The sequence below is a fragment of the Callospermophilus lateralis genome, unplaced genomic scaffold (genome assembly GCF_048772815.1).
Source record: "Callospermophilus lateralis isolate mCalLat2 unplaced genomic scaffold, mCalLat2.hap1 Scaffold_45, whole genome shotgun sequence".
Lineage (NCBI taxonomy): Eukaryota > Metazoa > Chordata > Mammalia > Rodentia > Sciuridae > Callospermophilus > Callospermophilus lateralis.
Genome location: NW_027514398.1, coordinates 7,331,680 through 7,354,858, shown reverse-complemented (window position 1 = coordinate 7,354,858; position 23,179 = coordinate 7,331,680). Strand labels below are relative to the sequence as shown.

At 35.7% G+C, this 23,179-nt stretch overlaps 1 pseudogene; it reads right to left on the bottom strand.

Annotated features, from left to right (window-relative positions):
* Positions 1-2,591: 2,591 nt before the first annotated feature.
* LOC143388862 (high affinity choline transporter 1-like) lies at positions 2,592-22,847 on the bottom strand (annotated as a pseudogene).
* Positions 22,848-23,179: the final 332 nt, after the last annotated feature.

Sequence of the window (23,179 nt, the reverse complement as noted above, 5' to 3'; positions counted from 1 at the left end):
TATCTTTTAACCTAAATTATTTAACTGGTTTTAATAGTTGGATAGGTTAAACCTTGTATTTCCCTGTACCTTTCTATTTTTACAAAATGAATTAAATGGGAAGAAATTTTACTATCAATATTAATTATTTTTTCACAGAATTTTAATAAGGTTGTTAGAACAATTGTTACTCAAGAAAATTGTTAAAAGCAATGTCTGTGGAGAGTATGCCCCACTGTTGAAGGCTACAGTGTAGATGATGTGCTTCCTGATGCTAATAGTGTATACCTGTGCCTCAATGAGCTGAGGCGAATGTTACAGGATGGAATGGACAGAGTTGCTATTTGGGTGCATGGTACATGTGGAATATCAGTTTTCCAGGAACTGTAGTCCCCATTAGTCAATACTTTTACATGTCATATGTTTTTATCTGCTTGGTTTTTTTTTCTAATCAACTTCCTTTCCCTGGCTCTCTTCTCAATCATGTCTCAGTATCTTGGATTCTGAGAGCATACCAAAAGCATACCCCTCACAAGTACTCCACAGTACTAAGTAGATCCTCAAAAAATATATGAATAAAAAATTATCTTCATTTAGGTATATATGGTTTTCAATAAATAATTTTGAACGCATTGTCATATTTATCATCATGTTTCAATAAAGCACTGTAAATATATAGGACATGACAATATGTAAAATGATTTCATTTCACATTTAACAAACTACCTTGGGAATTTAACTTGTTTTTATAATGAAGAAAATATTTGTTTTGAGATAATTCTAGTTGAAACCTAAAAAAAAATTCTATTCTATTCATTGTATAGACTTAATGCCAGACATGGAGTTAACAGCATTTTGCTTATGAATCACAAAAAGGAATATTTTTTGAAAAAAGTGCTTCTGTTTCAAAATTCAGACTAGCTTTCTTTATTGAATAGAATTCCCAGAATATTTTTCAGCTCATAAATTTACTCTGATTTTGTCAATACAGCTTCAGTTATTTCAATAATATATGATTGGTGGTCAAAGAATTTATAATTCTATAATGGATAAAAACCATTATATATATAGATAGATATATATAGATAGATATATATAGATATATAGATATAGATATAGATATAGATATAAATATAGATAGATATAGATATAGATATAGATATAGATATATATGTATTTTAACTCCAGACAAGGAGTAAAATAATAATGACTGACCTCATGAAAACTATGTTCACTTCAAGTGTTAAAATTGATGGCTTCTTCCTTTTAGAACTTATTTTTACTTTCCACTTTTGGTCACATTTTAAAATTCAATATAAAATTTCTGTCCAATATCTAAACCTGGTTTATGCAAAAAAGTGCCACAGAGCAGATCCCTTAATACTAGGTCACCTCATTAATGAATATAAAACAATAAGTGTGATTTGTTTTTCCAATTTTACTATTAGGAGGTGTTTTGGGAACTTCTGTTAATACATGTTAATCTAGTAGTCTGTCTCTCATCAACCATAATGGTATTGCATAGCTACTGCTCCTTACCCATGGCCCATCTTCACTTCCAATCCTGATTTGAATAGTTACCCAAAATACTATTTCTTTTATCATGCAACAAAACTGTATATACTTCAGTTGAAGATAAAAATGTATCTTTTATCTCTTCATATCACTTTTTGTTTAATGTCCTTCTTGATTTATTGCTGTAAATTTGCCTAATAATTTTGCTATGCTCCAGGTATTATTATCTACACACATGTTAGTTATGGATGTACTCAAAGAATCCCAGTGTTCTTTTTCCAAAATTATCTCTCTTTTCTATCATCTTGCACATAAAAAAAGTGCCACTATGAAATAATTTTTGTGTGTTTGCTTTGCCTGTGCTCAGAAAAATACATGCCATTACTCAAAGAATGACAGATTACAGGGCTGGGTATGTAGTTTAGCAGCAGAGAACTTGTCTAGATGCTCAAGACATTGGGGTGGATCCCCTGCGCTAGAGGCGGGGAGTGGAGATTGCATATTCAGCAAATGTTTTAGTTCAGACCACGAAAGAAGGGGTTAATCATCATATCAAGAAAAATCAACTGATTAACTCATTACATCATTCATCAGAGTAGCTGTGAGTTATTCTCAGAGCCTCAGTCTGACAATCTGACTCACCAGTGCATTAACACTGGTCATTAAAAAGTGCATTAACAAAGTTTGGATCAAAATCATCCAATTTCCTTTCTTAGGCTCTTTCATCTGCACACTATTTTTCCATAAAAATGATAACTAATTGGGCCATCTTTTCTTTGGGGCATTTTTATTTTTATATTCCTAACAAAACTATCTAGTGTCAAAATATAAACTACTATGGATAAGAAATAAAATGAAATCAAAAAATAGAATAAAATTCATTGCTGCTTCCTTCTAGTTTAGTCTGTATTTGTGCAATTGCACATTACTTTTTCTGAATCCCTCCTTTAGTACATATTCATATTTTTTGCAAGGATTTTGTTCTCTTGAACGTTGTTTATAATTTTAATATGTATTATATGTGCCATGAACCATCTTTCCAGGACTATCTTACTATAGTGCTCTGTTTGCAAAAGCAGTATTTTATTTAGATGGTGTCATTGTAAATTATCTTCAGTCCCAGAGCCTTCTGGACTGGAATCGATGTCAAGAAGGGCCTCTTTATTGGTGAAAGTTGAGCTGAGAGTTATGCTCTGTCGAGGCTTCACAGGTGCAAGTTCATTTAATTTAATATTTTCATTTTTGACCAGAATTGTCTTATTCATGTTTTCTTCACTGTGCCTTGCAACAACAGCATCAAATACATCTAATTTGGGTGGCAAGGTTCCACTTTCAAATAGGTATTTGGTTAGATAAGAGATACCGAGGTTAGCTAGGAATGAGGTGAGCATGGCAAGTGTTTTAAATGGGAATCTCTGGTTATAGAGTAATAACCAGGGTAGAAGATCAAGAGCTGCAGGTACAAGTACGGCTCCCCCAAAGTGATTCTCAGGAAAAGCCCAGAAACATAACCTGCCCTGGCCCCGTACATGTTGGTCCCCTTGACAAAGAGAACACAGAGCAGCTGTGGGAAGATGATGATGTAGACAAGGTCAGAGCTCAGGTACCAGAGCCCATACACGGTCTTTGTCAGCAAGGTCATGGCTGTTGCAGATGCTCCAAACACAAACATGGTGATCCACATGACCCAGACAATTTCTTTGTCTGATGCCTGTAAGAAATTGATGAGGGTCAGCATTGCACCAATATGTGGACTCATGTGGGTGAAGACCAGGATGCATCTTTATTTACCCTTTACAACTTGTCTAAGGAATCCCCCAGGGTAAATGATCTTCTCTGTGGGCAAACCCAACCTAACCTACAACACCTGAAGCTACAATCTTGATGACCTCCCAGGTGGTTGGTGGAGTGGGGCTTCTGAGTGCCATATGCATGAAGCTAGATCACCACATCCTTTGCCTGAAGGCACAGGGGAAGAAGATGAGCTAATGTGGTATCATCCAGGGACCATGGGGTAAGGGAGAATTTTGCTTATATATATTCATGAATAGTCTTCATGTGGCACGGAGAGAGCTGTGACTGTCCTCACTTCCTCTCTTTGTAGAAGTACTACTGTCTTTAAGACTGACCACCTTCTGGTGCCACACAAAAGGACTTTTCCATGACTTTTCCTTGTTAAAACCACTGGGACTACTCTGTAACATGACCTAAAAACACAGAGACCAAGCTCAGTAGGGAAGAAAGGCTCTCCAGAGGTGTTCTGGATCCCTCGGGACTACAAAAGCCTTCTGTTCTGCAACCACTCGATTCAGTAAAGAAAATTAAATCGAGGGGATATTTCATGACAAAGGTAGACTTGGGAGTCTGAATGAAGAGCAGTTCAGAGTTTACACAAATATGCATAACATAACCTAGAGTGTCCTGCTTCTGCCAGTGTTTCCTGTCTCCCACTGGGCTTAATCAGACCAAATGGTTTGCTAAGATATTTTAAGATGCAGTAATCTTTTGTCAGAAGACAAGAAATTTAATTATGGCAACATGATGAAAATAGTAGTATTGATTTGTTCCTTTAAGTATAACATGAATGATAGGGCTGGGGTTGTGGCTCAGCGGTAGAGCACTCGTCTAGCACATGTGAAGCTCTGGGCTCGATCCTCAGCACCACATAAAAATAAATAAACAAAATAAAGGTGTTTTGTACAACTAAGAAATAAATATTTAGAAAAAACATGAATGATAAAATGTATTGTTAATATGCATTTTCAGCACATGTAAGCTCAGTGTCATTTAAACTAGTATGCCTAATCAAAGCTTACAGAATATAGAATTACAGAAAATGGAATTAATATAGGATATGAACACATATATACAGATTAAACATTCCTTAGCTAAAATGCCTAGTATTAGCAATGAATTTCATATATTTTTGGATTTTGGAATATCCACTTATATAATGAAAGATCTTTGGGATGGGGCCCAAGTTTAAAAAAGAAATTAATTTAGATTTCATATACACCTTATGTACATAGACTGACATGCAGAATTTTTAATAATTTTGTGTATAAAAGTTTCATAGTGTGAAATTCCTGCTTGTAACAACATATCAGTAATCAAAATGTTTCGGATTCTGGAGCATTTCAAATTTCACATTTTGGATTAGGGATGCTGAATCTGAACTTGATAGGGTAAGATAACTTGAAGTTCAGGTTTGTCTTAGAATATGTAGCTTTTTTACTGCTTGGTTACAGCACAAGTTGAATATAAGGAATCCATAAGCATACATATTCTACAAACATTAAGTACAATGACAGTAGAAATAGCAACAATAATCATAAATTACAAATTAAAAAAAAAAAGCGTTCTTACATTTTGTCTGAAGGAAAGCTGGTAGATGTTCCAAGCAAACATTGAACTTGCTGACAAGATGGAAGAATCAGCTGAAGACATAACAGCAGCAGACACAGCACCAAGGCCAAAGAAAGAAATGTACACAGGGCAGAGGTACTGCAGAACAATCGGTAAAATCATGTCTGCTTCTTCATTTGCCTTGGGATCTGGAAGCCCATATGCAGTCTCATTCCAGTCTGTTGAGTAGAAACCACAAGCGTAACAACCAGGAGGCATATCTTCTCTACCCATCTGGGTCATGCTGTTTACTAGGTAGTTTTGAAACCAACTGAGCATCACATACGTGAGCCTGCATAAGTGGAAAGTCCATGTGATGGCCATGTGGAAATGTCTTACATCTTCTGACCTCTAAAGGGTATTGATTACCGTCAGTCTCATTCATGACATCTGCTTAGAATATGATGATGATGACAAACATAATCCTTTTCTGCAATGTGGCATTATATTACATAGAATCATAGAAAACAAATGCTCTTAGACTGAACCACAAAATTTTCTCTGGACCACTTCCTTAGGCCTAGTTATCTGTGTGCAAGAGACTACAGCATGGCTGTTGTTACCTCTCATTTTTCCTGTTTATAAGCTTTATTTAGGAGCTATCTTGGCATAATTTTTCTAATTTCATTTAATCTTGTGTAGAATTTTACCTACAAGAAGCAGGAGACTTGCTAGACTGAACCATCTTTACTGAATAAAAATTATACTCATAAAACTGAGATTTTTAAGAAGGATTTTGAACTAAGGTTTTTGAATTAAGGTAAGAGGACTGAAGCATATGTTAATCTTAGAATATGTAGCTTCTTTATTGCTTCCTGTGTTGAAGAACACAAGGAACCTGTAAACACATATTAAAATAATTCCTTTTATTTGCTGAACTTCCTTAATGTCAGAATGATAGGGTGGATTCCTTTGGATTCTGCTACTTTTCCTTTCCCCATTTTTATGATCAACATTAAAGCCATGCTAAAACGATGCCAACTCTAAAGCCTTAACAGAGATGACATGATACCAGAAATAACTGCTAAGTTTCACTCAGTCCAGAAAAAAAAATGCCTTTATGCTGTTTTAATCAGTCTGTTTTCCTACCACCCTCCAAATAATCTCCAGATCTGTCTTCTGCTTGTGAAATAAATCCTGTATTTTTTTTTAATTTTCCACCCCCCAAAAGGCAGACACTGCACAACTTTTTTATCTTTTTGAATGTTCATTTATGTCATGAACCAACAACTGGAATGAAAAGAGTATTCTCTGAACCATGACTGCTCTTTCAAAAACTAAAAGATCCAATAAATAGCTCCTGAGTTAAAAGTCAGAACCACCATGTGAGCATCACCCTGGGTCATCTTTAAAAAGTACAATGAGGTAAAAGAAAAATTGTTTTTTAACTGTTTTATTTTTCTCTACTTAGGTTACTCTTTTGAATTTTGTTAATTTGATGTGTTTTAAATGCTCTTAAGAGTTGCATTGCAATCACATTTAGAATAGTCAGAAGTCTGACTCTAAAAAATGGAAAACACTGAACATGCCAAAAATTTCCATCACCATCATTATGTTAGTCAAGGTCTGAAGTTTATGCCCTCCTAGTTTATTTCATTTCTAATCCCAAAGAGTTGAGATTAGGTATTACAGGACCTTGACCGAAGACTGGGTCATGAAGGCAGAGCCTTCCTGCATGTGATCAATGTGCTTACGAAAGAGGCCCAAAGGAGCTTGTTTTTCTCTTCCACCGTATAGGGAACATAGGATGAGGAGCGATTAAGTTCAAATTAAAGATGAGAGTTTCACCATAAAGGATAAAGTGTTTAACATAAAGGATAACAGGGAAAAAAAAAAACATTTCTTATTGTGTTCTATCTCTTTCTCTCTCCCTTTCTCTTTTACCATTTAGTTTCTTAGCTTATCTTAATCCATACACATACTCACTTATTTCTCCAAGGGGGGAAAAAACATTGAACAAACTATTGAAATCATAGAGGTAGACTCTGAAGTTCAGAGTGGTCTGTGGGTAGTCATGATGAAGACAGGTGAATTTTTCTTAAGATGGTGCCTCTCAACTTTGGCTTAGCTTTGACTCAACGGGGGGGGGGGCTGTTAAACACACACACACACACAGACAAACACACACACACAGACAAACATACACACACACACTAGTGTTTGGCTCTATCTTTGATTATTAAACACCCTGTGGAGTAGGCCAGGAGTAGATGTTTTGTAGAAAGTCCCTCTCCACTCCTCAGGTGGGGTCACTGTGCACCATGGTTGAGAACCACTGGGGATGGAAGTGGATACAATTGATAATATAGCAAAATTGGGGAGGAGGTATGTTTGTCAATGAAGTAAGCAATCAAAAAACGTGGAGATCGCTGAACTGCAATGCAATTTGCTGAATGCTATACGAGGCACATAAGGAACCATGAATGAAGAGGCATTCACTATGTGGGGGTAAGAGGGAAGAAAAACAGGGAAGGCAACCGGTGGTGGAACTGGCAAATTAAGTGATGACTATGGTGAAGCTCCCAGAGATTTATTTACCTGTTGATGCGTCAATGGCCCCAATGAGTATGGCTGGCAGAGCCATCACCAGGCACCCAAAAGCTGCCAAGAAGGACAGCACTTGAGCGTAGGTGGCTGAGGATGAAGAGAGGACTCACTGGAAGTATGCCTGCCACGGGATTCCACCCAGAATCTGCATGAGAACCCCAAAGATTCAGAGTGAATTGAAGGAATTTCACATTTATTAATATTTTTAAACAAGACATTTATAACAATTGCATCTAGAATAGTCAGAAGTAGGGCCAGAAATCTCAGCTGCTGTGATTATGTTTGTTGTGATATGAAGTTTGTTATTGTCCATGTGTCTATTGAAATTCTAATCTCCAAGGTGATGAAATCAGGTACTAGACAGGGATTTAGTCATAGGTAAAGCCCTGGGAATTGAATAGGTCATAGGTAAAGCCCTCATGAATTCCTTCTACTATGTGAGAACACAACAACAAGTTTTCTGAAAGTACGGTCTTCATCAGACACTAAATTGGCCAGCCCTTTGATCTTGCAATTGCCAGCCTCCAGAACTTTGAGAAATACATTTCTGTTGTTTCTAAATCACTCACTTTATGATAATTGATCATAGTAGCCCAAGAGAACCAAGACAACATTATTGCGTATTTTTCATTGTGGAAAATTTCTTTAATTTGTTTTCCTTAGTAATTAGACAAGAAGATCCTTGTTTTCCCTAAATTTTTAAGTTGCCTTAAAACTATGCAGAAGACCTCAGCTGGTTCTCACCCCAAATTTGAACCATAAAAAATTCTATCAAAAAATTATTGAGATTCTGAAAGTATTAAATGAAATCTGAATCATTACAACCCAATAAATATTATAGACTCTGACCCTGCACCAGACATGTAGTGGTCGTATGACACAAACTTGAAAAGGGTATGGTTCCTGCTTCGTAATTTCCATCCTACTGGAAGAGTAAATGCATTACATTGTTTTGCAAAGTGCCCAAGAACATGGAGAATATAGCGGAATGTCAGAGAGAATGTCAGAATTTTGTTTATACTCATTTTTACCTGACAGCTAAATGTGATATTGGGCTTTAATTAAATGACATAACACATCTTTGCTTACGGTGTGTATGAGCAATCTGTGAATGCACTTTGGAGATGAGCTCAGAAATGGCCATGATGGAGCTTTAGTGGTAAAATCAGTATGTGGTACTTATACAGAAAAGGCCATGAGCCAGCAGGTAAATATTTAAGGATAAATATGAAAATCTTGAAAATGCCTTTGATTGACAATTAGACAACCTTCCTCAGGTCACAGCATCACTTACCAACAACAGAAAACTATCAAGCAAAGTGTAGATTTCATTGGACTCAATGGTCCCCAGCCAGGGCTCCTGGTATTTGGCATGTACAGCAGTAAACCCAATGTCAGAGACCGTAGGATGTGACAGGGCAAAGGGGACACTGATCCACTGGAACAAAGAGCAACGTTGGAGTCTTAGTCTATGATTTTAAACTTGATTAACATATTGCAAAATTGATACATCTGGTTTATTTTTCTTTTACATGGCATGGCTCAGTAGTTCCCCTATTCAAAGAACATGAAACTATGTTCTCTGTGGGACATCATGGAATACAGATTTAGTAAACCTAAAATAACACATTATCTACTTCTGCTTGATTATGCCATATCATATAAACTATAGGAGCAGTCACCTGAAAACTTTGAGAAGAAAATACTACATTTAAGACATACAGACACACACACACACACACACACACACACACACACACACACACACTTTTATGTTTTGTGTGAATTAGGGAAAGATATCCACCCATTAAGGTGGCACGGAAAGGTTTAAATGAGAAATTTGTTGGTAAAACAAGTGTTGAAGAATGGGCCAAATACTAATAGGAAAAAGAAAAAGAAATCAAAGGGGGAGACCATCTGGAGGAAGCAAAGCAAAGAGTGGAAGAAAACATACACTTCTGGACTTACCCCGGGATCACACAACAACAAACACATCATAAGCTGAAAAAATTGCAAAGCTGCATTGAATCCACCCAACCTACCAAGCACCATAGCTTAGCCTCATTGTGCACTGTGGAGTGTCAGTTGTTTCCCCATATGATTATGTAACTGACCAGGAGCAATGGCTACAGCCACTAGAGAAAAGACTGCACTTGCTGTGCCTAGGTAGCCCAGGAAAAGATCCAAATTCAAAATAAAAATTGTGGTTTTTACTGAACATGCTTCATTTTTGCACCATAATAAAGTAAAACAAAAACAAAACAAAAACACAAGTTTCCAAGTTGAGCCATTGGAAGTAGAAGACTAACAGTACAAGTTTTATGTTTTGTGTATGTGTGCATATGCCCACATCTGTTGCGTGACAAAGTTTGCTGGCATGGAAGTAGCTTAGGGAAATGGGAGCAGTAAAGATAGACGTGGAAAGAACCTTGAATTGCAAGCCAAAATATTGATATTTTGCTTTGTATGCAAGTGGAAGCTCAAGGAATTTGCAAGCATTTTATGTGGTACCAAGAATTTAACCCAGGGGCCCAGCATGGTGTCTGCATGACTGTATTACCAGAGGCTCAGGAGGCTGAGACAAGAAGATTGCGAGTTCAAATCAGACTCAGCAAGTTAGCAAGCCACTAAACAACTTAGTGAGATTGTCTCTAGATAAAATACCTTTCAAAAAAAGCTGGGTATGCGGCTCAGTGGTTGAGTACTCACCCCTAAGTTCACCCTGGCACCCACCACCCCAAAAAGTTAATGTAAGGGTGCTCTACCTCTGAACTACATCTCCAACCCTGTTTTCTTTTTTTTTTAATTTTATTTTGAGACAGAGAGTCACACTACATTGCTGAAGATGGCCTCAAATTTGCAATGGTCCCACCTCACCCCTGGTCACTGCGATTATAGACATGTGCCATGTCCCTGGCTAGAAGAATTTCTTTGGAGTTTTTTTTTTTAAAAGTCAGTGAAATTTACTCTAAATTTTAACACCATAAATATTAAAAATAAATTTAGAAGAATATAGTAGTATGGAAGGGCCATAGATGGTTTCAGTGGCCCCTGGATAAAGCAGTGACATTAGGAATGGGAAGATACTGGCACTGAACAGGAAAATGAAGAGAGTCAACAGAGAAAGGTCAGAAGGAGGTCATCATGGAGGTCAGAGGAATCTGAAAAGGAAATCTAAAATTTGATGGGAGCCATCAGCCAAGTAGGTATGACAATTTCCTTGCCAGCGTACTCCCATGCTGTCTAGTGGAAGGACTCCTGAAAGGTGACCTTGCTCAAGGACCAGGGCGGATTCATGTTTAGGGTGTCCCCGGTTGAGAATAATAGGAGATTAGGGTGTTCCCTGTTTAGAATAGGGTGTATCCTGCTGCCTGAGTTCCTCTTGAGTTCTTAGGGTCAGACAGTATATTTGGGAAAGAGAAGCCCAGTGGAGATGTGGATTTGGGCATAGAACGTGGATTTCCCCAGAACGTGTTTGTAGATGGCTGGTGTGAGTTCGGGAATAAAGAATTGCTATTTGAATCTACAAGCTGTGTGGAGGCTCGTGATTTGTGCCCAGCCAGAGACTGCGGCAAAAATTTATAACTTTGGAGCTGCCAGAGTGATGATAAAGTCCAAAGAATTAGAGAAACTGGGAAGAAAAGATGGTTTGAGTTATAAGTTGATTAATTAATTACATATGCATGAACAGTAATCAAAGCTTATTTAGTCTTATTTGCTAATTCAATAGTGATTTCTTAACAATTCTTATCTTAATTTCTTATCAATTTAATTTTGTAGTAAAAAAACATTCTAACATATATCCCTACATATATTTGACCTACCATCTTTACACCTGCTTACTTGATTTATGTACCGGTGTATTTTAAGTTCTGGTATCATGCAATGTAATGAGAAATCACATACATCACTGATGAATAGACTTATCCCCTGGGGCTGTGTCTCTTGGAATAACAAGTGCATCAGTTATGAGAGCTGCCATTGTCAAAGGAACCTTGCTTCCTACACAGTGAAAGAAGATTTACTTCTGCTTTCTCTGTTTCATAAAGTTTATGATGATGTTAAGTACAAATCAGAATTTCTGCACTGTCAACTTGATACTGGCAATTTAAAAATAAAAAAGTGGAAGTTATTGAGTAAATTAAATATTCTCAAATTCAATTAAAATATGACTGAATTACATTCCACGAAATGCAAATAAAATGTCCAGGAGAAAAAGAGGAAATATAATCTTTGCTAGGGTATATAAATTTAGGGTTAAACTGTAAATCTAATTTTAGTTAATTCTTTTAAATTTTCCTCTAGGATATTATTACAAATGCTAGAAAATTGAAAAAATAGGAATGGGATTCATTCTTCATCTCTAAGTGTCTAGAGTAGAAAGTAAAATAGAGTGAAAAGCTTTTTATTATAAGAAAAAATAAAGAAAGCTGAGGAGAATGAAGAGTGCTTTGACTCTCTTTCAGACAATGATTCATCTTCAGCATTGGCTGGCTCTGTCTGTGGCCATTGACCAGGGCTCTGTCCCTGCAGAGTCTGTGGCTGACATAATGTATGTGTTTGATGAGATCATGTATGTGAACCCACAGTGACACCTAGAAGAGTGGCCACACCATTTTCTTTATTTTTCTTTTGACATGTCTTAGGTGATGGATATTGTTATATGCATAATTATAATCTCCCTGGTTTAAGATGTGAGTTTGCAAGGAATCAACATTGACTAGAATGCATCTAAGATGTGCAGAGATGCTTTTAATATAAGACGCATAGTATTTGTATTTCATAATTGTATAGTACTCTTTCTTAATGCCCCAAACCTATATTACCTAATTTAATCCATGACTGAAGAACAATAGATAATACAGTTAATTCCTTATATAATTAAGCCCTTTCTTTGACCCCAGATATTAACCATTATAATTTGAAATCTACAGTTTTTTCAATGGGATATTTTTCTAAGAAAATAAGTTTTCAATAGAATTTCCATGTCCTATGAAGAGTTTAATTGATAAACAGTCTCATAGATAAATGAACACAAGGATAGGAGAGAAACTTGTGTGGGGGTACTATCAAAGTTTTAGTTTTCTTAACTGTGGAGAAAGTGTGATATCATCAGTTCTCAAAGGGTGTCACACAAAAGTTTCCATGAAATCTAGACATGAAGAAAACAAAGACCTAGATCTTTCTAAGAATTAGTCATAGCACACATTTTTCTGTCAACCTCTAACGAAATAACTACAGTTTCAATCTAATCAATTCATAGAAAAATACAAAATTTCAAATAGTATACAACTTACAATGTATTACTCATTATGGAAAACATTAATTCCTTTGCTGAGTTGGTATATAACACCACACGATCTTTTGTTAAGAAAGAGAAAGAGGAGGAGGAGGAAGACCAGGAGGCAAATCTGAGGAAGGCTCCACTTACCAGTCCTACAGAAATGCAAAAGAGCTGAACAACGTCTGTGTAGGCTACAGAGTAGAGACCACCCACCAGGGTGTACAGAGTTGCAATGAGGGACGACACAATGACGGAAGCATGCACATCAACGTCAATGTTCATGCTGATGGTGGCTCCTGTGGGGACAAAAAAAGAAGTGAGAGTCCCGGCCATGGTCTGGGGTGAGTTCTGGCAAGGGCATCCTGTGGCTTCTGTTACAGCAGCTATATTTCCCTGTGTCGTACACCCTGTACTGCATGACCTTGGCTAAAGTGAATTTTTATATTGAGACCTTTGTATGTTATCAAACTGACTATATATCTCTTTTTATATATATTCAGATACACGAGAGACACCCAAAACTTACTATCATTGAACACCCTGCACAACTGAGACATTCAGTTGCATTCCATGAATTCACAATTTCAACCTCTGAAATTCTGACTTAATTATATGCAATGTATTTACTCACATCCATAAGGAAAATAAGCCTTTCTGAGCAATTTGATCAGTCATTTCCAGTTTTACAATGATTATTCATTGGCTCTTTTGCATTTAGTTTGCCCTCGGCTTTCCTGTTATAGCTGGTGAACCCTCCGAGGTGCCAACAATTAAGACAAATTTGTAGAAGAAAATTATATAATTTTTAAAACTTATCTTTCAACTTTTTCTCCCTCAAAGTCATGAAGGATCATTTTATTTTATTTTGCTGGTGGGATATACAAGTTCTACTCCTAAGATATCAATATAATGAAGAACACTAATGGTGAATATCATATTTTTAGGTCATTTCCATTAACAAATTTTATATTCTTAAAATTCAAATTTATGTTTCTTTTACTTTACAGGTTGTTTATTGTGTTTGTCAATGCCTATGTTTCCAGTGACAATTTAATGGTGTAGAAGGTTTGGCCCATTTCTTGGACTAATGGCTTCTTAACTCACTTGCTGCTTCATAACTCATTAATTGCTTTTCCATTTTTTTTCAAAACTATATAGTTTATATTTCATCTTATTATTAATGGCAATTATAGGTATACTAGCAGATATAAAAGAAATCTGTGATTTTTTTACACCATCAATTGTAGCCAGATGCCTCACAATCTCCTTCTTCTCCTCCTTCTCCTTAATTGGCATAACAATATTTACAATCTACATGGATGAGAATCCATCATCCTAAAGAATAATTCAAAGTATTTTGACCCAAGAGATCAATACAAAATATATTTTGTGTGTATTTTGACCATGATAATAATATAACATTATCCTCCTGGATAAAAAATCAATTAAAAGAAACTTCTACTAAGGAGTTGTAGGATAAAAGAGGAGAGTGGTTAATTATTTACAAGTGACTTTAGGTAATTATCTGAGTTATGACAGTATAGATATATAAGAGGTTATTTCCCCCTCAAATCCCATTCTTGATAGTTGCCACTCTTTGCCATTCCTCTTTGGGTGTGGTTCTCCACTTTAATAATATGTATGTTATCACCCCATAATATGAGAGGTTCTATTACAGAATAAAAATCACTGGACTGAGATTTGCAGTCCTATAGATGTCATCATTTGGTTGTAAGTTAGTGATCTGAGAGAAGTTACCTTTCTGTTTATTACTGTTAAGATTGGGTTAAGTTTTTTATCCAAAATATTTTCTGAAAAATTATATCAATGGTAGTGAATAAAACAAAGTTATTCTAATAGATCTACTGAGAAATATAGTCTACTTATGTAGATAAGAAAATAAATACACTGTGAATCAAGTTATGAAAAAAATCTCTTAATTTGAGCCATCTGCAGAAGAAGTATACATTTAAAAGGTATAAGGTGTTGACCATTTATACCAAACATAGTTGGTGTAACTTTGCTCTCAGGTCAAGATGGCAAGCATGCCTGTTCTATCAGCATTAGGCCAGTAGCTGCATAGTAATCAAAACTGGCATGAGATTTCTGCAGGGTTCATGAAGCCAATTCAATAAACTGCAGAATTTATCAATGTGGGATGATATATCAGGATAAAGATGTCTTAGGCTTCCTGAGAACCTTTATGATGACAGGGTGTTTCAGGTTAAGAGGGCAGTGAACTTGACCATGAGACCTTGAATCTTGCCTCAAGAGCAAGGGACAAAATACAAGAAGGATAAATTCTACCTTGAACCAAATCCAAAAGAGGTTATTCAGGGGGAAGAAGAAAAAGAGAGACAGGGAAGAATAGGCAAAGATAAAATCACATAGTTGACATTTGTGAATGCAGTTGTCTTCAAAGTATTTTCATGAAATTGGTTATACTTGAAACATACAATTTAAAAATTATTTGGTCTGCAGTAGCATATCTTTACATAAGTGTTCATTGTAATCATTAAAAAAAAAGATTCTTTTATATTTCCGCAGTAAACCATGCATATGCACAGTGAGGTGATAATAAATTTTACACTTGTCTATTCTTAAGTATCCCAAGTTTTTTCTTATAAACACTAGCTCTGACTTACTCAAGCTATTATTTTTGAAGAATATGGGTGATAATTTAAAAGTACATATTCTGCCACAACACAGATTTCAAGCAAAAGCAATAATATATATTATTTCATATATGCATGTGTCAACATGAAATAGAAGCATGCTTTACTGAATATACTGAAATACATACACAGACACTTATATCCAACAGAAACTAATTGTAATAAAGTTCTGAGTTTTGCCACTATGCTTTCTATTTCTAAAATACTTTGGAAATATTAGCTCATTAATTCTTTTCCTCTTTCAGGACTGTTATATAAATTGATCCTTATTCAGTTAGAGTGAACATGTTGTATTCTGTTAGATATTTAGCCCACTCCTTTTTTAATACCCAGCAGGTAGTTTGTTCTTAAATCCAAAATTTTCTAGTATTGAAACCAATGACAAATAAACTCCCATTTCTTCTCAGCTAATGAGAGCAAGGTGGGAAAAGAGGTATATTTTTACACATAATTTCATTAGGGTATAAGTTTAGCAATGATTGGGGAGTGTTATTATCTTGCACCAGTGCAGTATGACATTTTCCCATGAGTTATTACTGTATATTATAACCATCAAATTCTCTTCTTTCCACATCAAGTAACTTTGTTTCTACACAGACCAAGAAAATAATGTTAATGGGAGTTCGGGAGAAAGGGAGAGAAAGAAGGCCATATGGAATCATAATAATAAAAACTAGAAGGTGGATTTATATTCTATAACATACAAAATAGGAGGAAATTTATCTTACTTTTGTTCTAACCCCTTAAAGTTTGGTGGTATTTCCATTTGTAAGAAAAAAATGGGAAATTACATCTAGATGAATGTATGCCCAGAAGGCAAACACTAACATAGTCCACTGAAGAAAGCTGAGGACCTTCCAACTCTGCTGATTGGCAAGAAGGACCTCAGCACTCAGTGGGATGGTACACATTCGCTCTTGATCAAATGAGCCTGAAGATCTCCCATGGTTCCTCTGAAATTCCTTATTTTCTAAATCTCACAAGGAAACTGAAAATTCAAAGGCCAAGTACAAGTTCTTAGCATTAGTTGATCTTGGGTCGTAAGTTAGACTCTACTGAGTCTAAACTCAGTATCTACCTCCCTAAATGTGTACACAACCCAATAATTTAAGACATAATGGAATTACACTGGGGAGGGGGGAAAAAGCAATATTCATCTTCTTTTGTCAAAAAAGTAGAGCTCAAAACTATTTATTAATTTATTATAGTTATTCAAGGGACACGATTCTTGCCCTAAAGAAATTTATAATCCATCATGTACAGTAAAAATTTGGGCATGAAGTGAACAGGCAAATTATCATACAAAGGGAGATGATGAGCCCAATGAGGAAAAATTGCAGCTGCCTACGAACGCCTGCAGGAAAGGCTCCTAGCAAGTTTGGAGCACTGCTCCCTGTAAGTGCCAGGGTGCTTGGTATTTAGGGAGGCAAATGGTGAGAGAGGAAAAAAAGAGGAGAAAGGAATCCAAAGCAGGGACACCTGTGCTTGCACCATGTCAGTAAGAAGCAATAGAAAACCACAATTCAGACAGAAGATAGACGGCAAGTGGGGTGCAGGGGATAATCAGAGGAGAGAAGACCCAGGTCATAGTTAAGGGCCCTGTTCAAAAGTTTGGTTTTAAGCAAGAAAGGGGACATGAGGAGATTAAAATATGAGGTTAGAATTTAGAAGGATGAGTCTGGCTGCCATGTGGCACCCACAGTAGGGCAGACCTGCAAACATGGAGATGGCTGCATTACATACAGGTAAGGGAGGCTGGGAGTGGCCTGGCTTATGGCAGGGAAGAGGCAGAGGTGGATGGAGGTAGGGGTTGAGTGGGGGGTGGTTGATGGAGGAACCAGGTAGGAGTGCAAACAATTAAGGATGAGTCTTAGAGCTGAGATGTATAGCCTGCAGAATGAAGGTAGGTCTGCAGCAGGTGAGGTTTGTGTACCTTAATGTGGGCACTACATCTCCTAGCTGCTTCAGCAGCCTCAGTCTGCTCAATCATGATCAATTGGCCCAGTTGGTACCCCTGTAGGTCTTTGAAGGTGAAGAGGAAGTCAAGGGTGGGGAAACTTTTCATTATTCATTAAGAAGATATTTTACCTAGCAGGCAAGTCCAAGCTACATTCTACCACACTTAATTTTTTCCACTAATAAACCATAGCATTGTGCTTTTTACAAATATCATTTTATTAAAATATCTCAAGTTAGGCGATTGTGCTTACATTACTTGTCATCATGAGAAGGTGGGCAATATTTCTTTGGGAGTATTATTTACAGTCGAGACTCACACTTGTTTTTATATTTGTTTTTGATTAGGTATATTTTATGCAAAAAGTCAATATCTCTAGAAATATTAATACTTTAAAAATGATGTGGTACTATTCTTTGAGGAATTTAGATAGTTTTGTTTATGCTTTACATCAATTAACAAGGCAGTTATCAGAAGGAAAAAACAGGGAAGATTAAAAAGTTCTCAGTTCACATAAATGAGACTTCTAGAAAAAATAAAAATGGAACTCAACTGATTTAAATTTATTCATCAAAAGTATTCTCCCTAAACCTGGCTCATTGACAGTAGTTTTTTTTTTCTTTTTCTTTTGTACCACTTAACCACTGAGACCTATTCTCAGTGTCCCCGCCCTTATTTTAAAACTTTTTATTTTGCGACAGGATCTCACTAACTTACATAGGGCCTTGATAAATTGCTGAAGCTAGCTTTTAACTTGCACTCCTCCTGCCTCATCCTCCCAAACCACTGGGAATATAGGAAGGCACCATGGCACCCAGTAAATATTCTTTTAGATAAACTGCACTTTTGTTTCTGTTGGTGCTAGGGCTTGAACTCAACTCTAAATAGCACTCTTAGTTTTACTTAATTAATGACGTTTTGTTCAAAATCATATACAACTTACAAAAGCAACCCTGAATCCCTATAAAGTAACTCATGGTTATTGTTCTAATTATGTAATTCAAGTTAAAAACAAATGCACTTGAGATTGAACTTAATCTATACAACAGTATTGCAAGTAAATGTAGAATTTCGGTTGCTTGTAAATATAAATATGACTTAGGATATGGTTTTAATAATTTCTAAGACACCAAGACTGAAGAAAGTAAGGTTATTGGTCTGATGTTCAGGAAACTGGAAATGAAGGTAGAACAATGCTCCATTGGTGCTTACCTAGTGCAGAGAAAATTGCTGCAGCCCAGAACATTTCTCCCATTAGCGCAGGAATGAATAGGAGCCCACCCATGCACTTTTCATAGATCTGCTGAAATGGGTCTAGCATGGACACATATCCCTTGGAAAGCATGGGTTTTGCAAAGAACAGACCACCTAAAAAAATTACATGAGTGTTTATGAGAACATTAAAAATTCATAATATAATAGTCTTTGCCAGCTTTTTACTATGCTATAATTTCTTAAGGGAAATAACTTTTTTAAAACACTGTATATATTGAGGAACTAGTCTGAAATATACTGTGAGTGCATTACCAAGAAGCATTCAGCAACCTAATATAAATTGCTTAGTGCATTTAATAGATGTATCCAATGGACAACAAAATGTTATAATTGAGGCATATGAAATTTAGATATATGGAGTTGGATAGTGTTCATTGAGATGGCTTGGTGCATTTGTATCACTCAGTACATTTAGACATTTGAAAAAGCACAAGGTCCAACAGAACAATTTGAGGGGGAAAAATAAGAAAGAAAATAAAAGAGGAACCATTTTATATAATATTCTTGGTCTTTTATAAGTTTAATTTACAAAAAAAGTCAGGTACAATAAAGTTGATTCATTTTTAATGATATGTCCATAATATTTTTGAAAGAATAAAATATGATTATGCTAAGAAATTCACTGTTTTAAAAGTTATAAGATCAAATGTTTTTTTTTGTTATTTACATGTTCCATAATCAAGAGATTACCTAAGCATTATTATTCTGTTGCATATCAATTTCTTGTAACACCTACTTAGAACTATCTGGTGACATTTTTCCACAATAGTTATTCACACTGTTTTATTTGCTAACCCACTTGTTATTTAGACTTTTATTCTTTAGGCTTTACTGAATGAGTCAAGGAGATTTAACTTTCCACTTACCTAAAACCAGACTAAGTGAATATCTAATTGGTGCCTGAGCCCAAGCTAGACCATTATCTGGTACATAAACTGCTTCAGCTGTCCCATTGATATACCCTCCTCCAACCCACATGGCTGAAATAGAATGAAAAGAGAGGTCATGACATATGACATTATCTTACATGTCATAACTCTAGGTCTGATTGTCCAACACCAGGCCACTAGTCCCATGAGGTAATTCAATATGGCTACTCCAGACTGAGGAATTCTGTGACACATGTTTTCTTCAGATATATGAAATTTCTATAGAATAATAGCTGAAAGAGGGAGGTCAAGGAACGAAAGAAAGCAAGTTTCTGTTAAAATGAGTTTGGGCCAATAATGATCTACAAACTACTGCTTTCTTTAAAAAAGATAATGAAGTATTTGATCCTTGTTGAAAAACTGAGGTTAAAGGGACTCTACATTTCTGCAGCTTATATTCTTCAAAAAAAAAAAAGTCAAAATATTCAAAATGCTATTTATGTAAAATGTATATAAAGTTCTGAGTGTCAAAGGCTGTTAAAAAAGCTTATCAGATATGACACTGAAATTTAGGCTGAATCATCACATAGAAAATAAAATTTGACTTTAAGGAATTTTCTAAACTCTCATAGAGTATAAGTAAAATAATTACGTGTATTTGATACATAAGTACTTGACAGATAAGTGCTTCTGTTGCTTTCATGCCAGAATTTATCTGGCTTTTAATCTAACACAAAGCAGAGATTGTGTCTTGGGGTTAAATTGCTATTTAAAAGATTAATATGAAAAGACTTTCCTGCAGAGTAATTTTAAGTACATTTAATGGAAAATTTACATATAAAATCTTGATGTGGACAAGATTTGTATTTAGCAAACACTCCTATCTTCAGAGTAGCTTTTACATCTGGTGTTAATAAGTAGCAAACACCATCATTTGCTTTTCTCATTCTAAATCCTGCTGAAATTCTAGAAAGAGTCCCCACCTGATACACACACACTGAGTATGGAAAAAGGGCAGAAGAAAGAATTCTCACAGGCACAGAACCTGAGACTTGGTCTTCCTGCTAGGTACCTGGAGCTGCTAACACACCAGCACTATTTTACTGCATAAAATTAATAATCAGATGGTCTTACAAGCACAAAGCTAATTCATGGTTATTTTTTATTGTGTAGCTCTCCTGTCCTTTGTCCAAAAAAAATGGTGTTGAACAATTGTCCCTATTATAATACAGAAGTGAAGACTCCATTACTTACTATGATTAAACTAATTCCCTTCATTTTTTTTATCAATCTTGTCCTTTCTATGCTATAATTTATTGTCCATGCCTGTATATTTTATATTAAATTCATGAGTGAGGACTTGAACATTTTAAAACTGTATTTTTAAAGAATCAACATTTTTTTGAAATATATAAGTAAATGAAATATATATAAGTAAATGAATCTGATAAGGGTTAAATAACATGGTTCGTATTTTAAGTGAATTATAATATTCATTAAGAATCTTCTGACACAAAAAAAGAGAGAGTGAGAGTGAGAGAGAGAGAGAGAGAGAGAGAGAGAACTTCACAAACCAAGCTAGACCATGACACTTCATAAGAAATAGTGTTATTCGAATATATTCTATATAGTTTCATAAAGTATTACACTGAAAAAATTATTCTATATGGTAAAGGAACAAATCCTGAAATTTCTTTATGACCATATTAGATAGAATATTAAACTAGTGTAATAGGACAGTATTATTATTATTGCAAATAACAATTTGCAATGAGTAAAACACTTTGATATACAGCAGTTCGTGTATTACTTTAGTGGGATTTGCAAAATAAGCAGCATTATAAAGAAATAGAGTGAGGTTAGTTAATGAGCTCATGTGGTATAGTACCAAGAGCCTGGGGCATGGCCATCAGAAGACCTCGGTTTGGGCCTGGCCCTGGTCTTGGTTAACAATGTAACCTGGATCTTCACTTAACCCCACAGCCCTTTCACAAGGCTATTACAAAAAACAAATGAATCCATCTATAGTTGGTGAAGAGTTAAACAAAGAGACTGTAAATGCCTGGAAGGTAAAATCTAGTGTGTGTATATAGAACATTGTAGATTACAAATGGACAAAATCAAGACTTTCAGAATGCAGATGCTGTCTTTACAGTGCTTTGGTAAACTATTTGATATACAGGGTGAATCATTTCTAAATTGCACTTCAGGATTGAAACTAGACATCATTCAGATATGATTTCCAATGGGTTATTTTTCTAATGAGAACTGAGAGTTCCTGTTAATATAGATTATATTGCTAATGTTTAAATGTTTACTAAGACTCACATAAGATGTGTTATCAGTGAAAGTGTAATTTTAAGTTGTTGTTTTTCAGAATTATTTTCAATGACTAAGATGACTATAAAAAAGAAAGAAATTGCCCCACATACAAAACCACCTCTGGGAAAAGCAAAGACAGAATACCAGCCCCTCCTAATACAAAAAAGGCTTGAAAGGGACACAGCTACAGATAGTGGCTAGGGGATTCCAGAAAGGACACACCCTGGCTTTTCCCCTTTTTATCAAGTTTCCTTGAAATTCCTTTTTCATTGTTGTGGAGTCATAATATTGTCTTCCTTTAAGGAAACTAATTACTAAATAGGAAAATTAGGTTTCCAAGCAAGGGATCAATCAGTTTGCTATTGTATTGCCTCCAAATGGATTTATTTAGGCTAAAAACCATCACTAGTTAGTATTCACTGACATTTTTCATTTAAGATAACTCAAAGTCACAACTTCCTGCATGCATTACTGGACACACAGAAACACTATCATATTAATTTACAAATGCATGACTTGTAAGACTAGGGCATGTTTTCATTCTTCCACTTCTTTGTCTTTACTGTTTCCACCCACTAAACAGAACAGAAAGCCCAGACTTTTTTCGTTGGTATTAGATTCATTGATTTATTATAAAATCATTTTATGCAAGAACTACTGAGTTGAAACCATTTTGTTTTCAAGCAGATATTCATTATTTTCAAAATACATAACCAGCAAACCTAAAGAATCCCCAAAGGACAAAGAGCAATGTTTGCAATGACACTCACTCTGAGACCACATGCTGTATATTCAGAGAAGCCTAGCAAGGGTGAAGTGCACCAAGCAAGCACTGGAACCTACCTGTCATGGTAAATCCACCGACTAACACCAATGTCTTGCCCACCAACTATTATGGCTTCGCTGCGTTCTTCTGCGCTGCCACTGTTTTTGGTCCTCCATGCAGCCCATATTCCAACCAGCAAAATGAGAAGGTAGAATATGATGATAGCTATCAGTCCTTCCACGTGGAAAGCCATTTTTAACTAAGGGTTCAGATTCTTCCGCAGTTGGCTACTTCATTAAGACTTGTGGAGAAAATACAGTAATGCATTAAGAAACAGCAGCCCAACACTGTGCCTACACAGGCAGCCAGAAGAAGCCAGCTGGCTCCTGAGCGAACCTGTGCCACTTAAAGAAAGAGTACACTGAAGTCACGTGTGAAATTGGCCATGGCCAACAAGTGTCCACTATATTATCCTACCTCTATTTAACAGTTTAACAATGTCCTGACTTTTCAAGAAACAAAAATAAATAAATAAATAAATAAATAAGGAAATATTGCTTAACAAATAGAACCATAAACACTTTG